Below are 6,053 nucleotides of genomic sequence, written 5' to 3' on the forward strand. Positions count from 1 at the left end.
TTCTGACCTTATCGTTTACTCTGCTTCATGTTCCCACACTGCTCAGACTAAAGGACTCTGTACCCATGTTCCCTAACAACGTTTCCTCAGGAGGATAACTTTTGCACATATCTACTAAAATACATTTCTACTAGGGTTGTTGTGAGGATCTGATGAGATGTCATATGCAAGGTGACAGAGCATGTTGCCTGACATGTAATGTCATCAGTAAACATATTTTCCTTATGACATAAAACAATGAAACTATTATTTTTATATGTGGCTTATGTCCCTCACTGACTGTAAGTTTCTTACAGTTTTTGAGGGCAGGGTGCCAATTTGTTTTATCTTTATGTCCTTTATGGGATTTAGAACCATGCATTGTCCTATGGACAGTCAAAATTTACCAAATGAATGAATGCTGTCTTTTGCTTAAAATTTCTAACCTATTAGTGGCTAGGTTCTTAGAAATTCAGGAAGAACTTGACCAAAATGATCTTACAAAACCTAGTGCCTCAGATTGTTCTCATCCCAGTTACATTCCCAGACACAAAGTGGGTTGAACACATGGTATAAATCATGAACCGAATTTCAGATGAAACAAGCTTAGCTTTAGAATTTCTTCTAAAGGAAATTGCTGCTTATTCTGTCTGATTCTAAGCATGGCAATGCTGATAATCCAAACACTACTTTAATATCCTTTAGCTAGATATTAAGTCACTACTCAGCTTTCACCACAGATATCATTTATGAATCCAACCTTCCTCCCCATTCCCTTCCTGCCTATGGAGACAGGTTAGAAATAGGCCCAATATCTCACACAAAGCGCAGTCTTATTTTAATCAGTCTTTCCTTACATCCCAGATTCTCTGGTTACCTGCCAAATAAATGAAAAAACCTAGTTACATTCGACTTCCTATTTTATTATTCTATTTATAAGTGGAAAAAAAGGTTTAATTAAAAATTGAAACTATCTCTTTTTCATGGTCTGTGATTAATGTTCAGTTAATGGCTAAATTAAACAAATTAAATTCCCTTAAACGACCCCATTTACAAACGTAGTTAATTAAATTTCCTAAAAAGTATGTCTGATTTCTATACTCAGAGAGGCCAAAAGGATGGAGAGTGAGGCTTTTCAATACATAGCAGTAATTCCTCTTTTCCATTCCATGCAGATGATATGCATAGCATCCTTTCCAAGCCAGCCAAACCCTTCCTCAGGCCGTCAGGCCTTTTCAGGGTTGACTAGTCACTACTATTCCTTTCTACCAACGTGCACTGTTCACAGACCTCTTCAGAGGTCTTGGAAACATGCTCAATCAACAAAAAAGCATTACTCATAACCAGTAATTCCCACCTTAATTTTCACCTGCTATAATATTAAGTAAAGCTTGTTTTTCCAATAATAAACCAAGGCTCACTATTAATCAAAATTTACCCAGTTTGACATTGTGGGGCACCCCATTCTCTGGACCACTGCCATGTATGATTCCCAGACCTCTGATCCATGAATTGCTACTCTACTCACCTTTTTACCTGGACAATCATTAATTTACTGTGGCTTTATTCAGTTTCTCCTAATCCTTAACTAGAATTCTTCTACTTAACTAGAATTTGCATTTTAAAATGACGTGTTAGACTTGAATCCACAAACTTCTAAGAGGACTGAGAGTGTTAGCTAAAAACAGATGTAAGATAAAGATGGAACAACTGGTTGAAATAAGTGCTTCCATTAAAGGAACTTTCCTGGCAAGTCAAAACAAGTTACTGATGAACAAATCTTCAAGCTAGAGCATCTTATCTCCCAAATCCTGTAAAAGGGAGGTTCTCTGCTGCTTTCCCTTGCTCCTCCAGATTCTATCTCCAGAAAAGCCTTTCCACTGAAGGATGCTGACTGTGTAGCATCTGAATTGCCAGATAACTAGTGCTGTGGTTTGTTAAACTGGCCAAGATCTTAAGGGAGCAAAGAGAAAGTTAGAAGCTTCGCTTTGGTACGTCTGTCTTTTAAACGCTTCAAACCTCTTTCCTCTTATTTCACCTTAGATAATTTCCATTTAACTCTATATTGCTTGAATTCTGAAGTAGATATAGTATGATAGCCATAGAACTACCTTTTAGAATGCAAGATGCCATTTGTGAAAAAGATCGCCACCCATTCCTGAATAAAAGGAAGTGTAAGAAATAGCACCTCTTGTTTGATAAAATTAAATAAAGCATTGCATGTACTCTGAGTTATAATACCTAGGATCACTTGACATTTTTGAGCTTCAGTTTCTCCATGTATAAATGGGATGGCAATATTGTTATAGAAAGAGTGTACTGGAGTGGAGTCATGAAATCCTAGATGCTGCTCCAAAATAGTTCTCTACACACAGGACACTCAGTTAACATCCTCAGACCCTGACCATTTGAACAGTACTGGTTAGACCATGGATTCCCACCTGAATCAAAGAGAGTCAAGTATAAACTTGCCATAGCCTAGACAAATAAGCTTAGGAACTCTTCAGCAGAGCTCCATACTAGATAGTCAGTAAGTGGCCCTTATCAAATCTTCTCTCAAGACAGCGAATATAAGATACATAGAAAGCCAGACAAAGTAGAAAAGCAAAGAAGCAAATAGAATGAAAGCAATAAACAAAAGCATGAGTAGGCAGAGGTACAAAGTATGGAAAAAGAGATCAGAAGAAAGTCAGTAACTTGGGTAAAATATAAAGCAGAAAGGAATAGATGCTGAGAGTCACACATAGAAACAGGAGTAATTGGAACCATGAGGCACTAGGCACAATGAGGGTAGTGAAGAGTAGCTACGGAGTAATGGAAAATATAATAACAGTAATAAAAATGATAATGATAATAGGAAACACAATTTCTGTGTTCTTGGTCCTATTATATATGTTTTGAGTATATTAACTTCAAACCAATAAGTGTTTTCATTTCACAGATGAGGAAACTAAGCCACGAAGAGCTTAAGTAACTTGCCCAAGGTCACATGCTAGGAAGTAGCATGATTCAACCCAGTTTGGCGCTAAAGTCTGTGCTGAGAGGAAAGCTGAGTTGTAAGAATGATGGAAAAGTAGAGTTAATGTTGAATTTTTAACCATATTCCAGTTCTCAAGAGACTTAATGGTTAAGTCATTTCTTGCATTTCCTTCATTCCCCAGGAAGTCTCCCACTAAATCTCCATCACCTGAAGTAATCTGAATGCTCTTTAATGCCTCATCACTTGAGAGAGCCTAACACTGTGACTTCAAATGAAATAATGTGAGAGCATTTTACCTGCCCTGAAAGAAATGTGACAAAGTGTTATTATTCTGAAATGAAGTGACAGTTCTGAAGATACGGCCTAGTGATCAAGATTAAGTCTGTCTCTAAACCATGTCCCTTTGCGACATTACTTTGGGCCAGCCTCAGTCTGTTTTGGTATAATTTGCTACACACTGTGGGAATTTTAGAATGTTTTAGTTTTCAGCATGCAATTATCATTACATATTAATTAAATATAATTATATTAATTACATGACCTGTTCTACCTCATTTCTTCCCTAAGCAACAAGAATGAGGAGGCTACGATTATAGGGGCACTGAACAAAGCTTGAACGTTGTTTTCTCTTTTGACCACCGATCACAACATCAGCTGGATCACTTAGGCTCTCTAAGGAGCTTAGATTTACTCCAATTACAATGAGAATAAAGTCAGGGCATATCTTACTACCACCTTGTTTCACTAAAAAACAAAAACCTACCCTCAGTCAGCCTCATTTTGCTTTAATGGAGTACATTTGTGGGAGTGACCACTGGTGTGAAGACTGGTGCTGTTTTCTTGTAGGACTCATTTGCAAGGTTCAGAGTTTTGCTATCAAAAGGGCAATCAATGGATATTTTGAAACAGTGATTCCATCTTCATGTGAAGAAGAAAGAGTTGGAGCCTAGATTCAACCCTGCCTTAGGAGAGGTTGAATTACATAAATTGAAATCTGCTGAAAAACCACTTAAAGATTTAGAACTTTATATCTTACATTAAAAATTATTTCCATATGATATTATTGTTTGAAAAATTATTAGTGTTGGGCATTTTATTCTAATCTTTTTAAGCTGCTGACTTCTAAGGTTTTTTAGAAGATAATACATGTCAAAAAAAATTATCACCTTCTTCTAAAATGCCACTCAAAATTCTGACTTTCTTTACCTCCTAATGAGGATTAAGCTTGTAAGGATCAGCTTTATTTGTTTGTCCTATTTTAGACATCAGGAGTGTTCGTTTGCCTTCCAAAGCTTTATTTATTTATAGAATAAAAGAGTCATATGTGTGGAAATAATAACACTTTTGTCAGAAAGTCAGGCAGCAACACGGAAGCTCTGGGATCCAAATGCCACTTTCAGTGAAGCATACTTCCTTGGCCCTTGGGAATGGGCAAGGAGAGAGGGAGGAGGAGGAAGAAATTGCATGCCCTGCAGCAAAGACCCTAAGACTATAAATATCAAATTATCAAACAATCTGCTTTGTTCACCCCAATAGAGAGTCTTAGCTCTGAGATGTTTCTGTCCCCCACCCCCAGCCTCACCTCACCCCACCTCCCCAAGGCAGCCAGTAAGTGGAAGGTCCACTAAAATTGTTTCATTTCTCTGTGCTCTATTTGTCTTCACAAATACACCAGTAAGATCAGCTCCCATTATCACAATATGAGAGCTAAAGGCACGGAAAGTTCAGTACTTGCTATAGTGAAACAAAATGGCAATACAGGAAACATATTAGTATGATAGCTCTGGGTCCAAACCTCAGCTTTCCTGGCACTGAATTTACTGCTGGGCTCATACTGCCTTTTACAACCTACACACACAGACACTGCTGCCAGAAAAGGCTGCCTCTCTATACAAGTATAGGTTCTCGGAATGTCTGCCTATGGTAGTTTTCAAAATAGCACAGTTGACTCTGTTTCTAGCCAGGAAAAAAAGTCATCACTCTTCTACTCACAAGTTATACAAAGGCACCTTTGTGGAATGCATGCCACATCCCCATAGTGCAGACTCTTTATCTCATTCTTTTGCTGGCTCCAAGCTGTGAGAGGTGAGCGATGAGAAGTAAGTTTGCGGGAGATAACTGGGGAGTAAGGTAACTCATTTAAATGATAAAACAGAAAATCCATTTCCAGTTTGGACATGGATAGTCTTTTAATGTGAACAGATCTGGAATCTGGACTGAAGACCTGGGAGTATTATAATACAAAGTGGCAAAGAGCGGGGGTGGGGGGAATGGGAGGGCAGATTTCTTCTTTCTAAGAGAAGAGCTCTTTGGTGTCAGCTGGGCAAGGAAAGCATTGGTTGTGCTTGGGCTGAAAGGGACATGGGTGGGAAGGGAGGCAGATTAGAGGCAGTACTCCGGTCTTAGTCCTGCTCTGATACTAACGCAGGGCAGGTTTCTTTACTTCTCCAGACCTTAGTTTATTCTCTGCAACTTGATGCTTTAAAGTCTCATTCTATCTCTCAAATACAGTATCGTCGATGGGGTGGGATAAGTGTTCTTTGCACAAAGGAGAGTGCATGACATACCATTTTTCACTAAATACGGTTTTCAGTTATTATAATATAATCTCCAATTTGTTAATTTGTAAAATACATTTTCCTTTATGAGTAAAAGAATTATACATCGGTGGGGGAACTAAACACTCTGGCCAGGTGATTAAAACTAATATCACCAATGAGGGGCAAGTGAACTTTGTATGCCTCCGGCTATGATGCTCAGAGAAGAACAAAACACCACTTAAGTAATGTTCTGTCCCAAAGGCATAATCTGAATCTAATTATGAGGAAATCAAACCCAAATGAAGGACTTTCTGTAAAATGATTGGCCTAATCTTAAAAAATGTCAGTGGCATGAAAGACAAAGGTTAAGGAAGTTGTCCAGGTGAAATAAAGTTAAAAAGACAGATATGACAGGTAAGACATGATCCTGGACTAGGTTTTATATGGAAAAATATTTCTATAAAGGACACTATTGGGCCAATTAACAAATTAGGATATGGGTTATAAATTAATGTACATTGTTAAATGTTCTAAATTTTACAACCATTGTTAAA

This window comes from Pteropus medius, unplaced genomic scaffold (genome assembly GCF_902729225.1).
Source record: "Pteropus medius unplaced genomic scaffold, Ma_sr-lr_union100, whole genome shotgun sequence".
In the NCBI taxonomy this organism is placed as follows: domain Eukaryota; kingdom Metazoa; phylum Chordata; class Mammalia; order Chiroptera; family Pteropodidae; genus Pteropus; species Pteropus medius.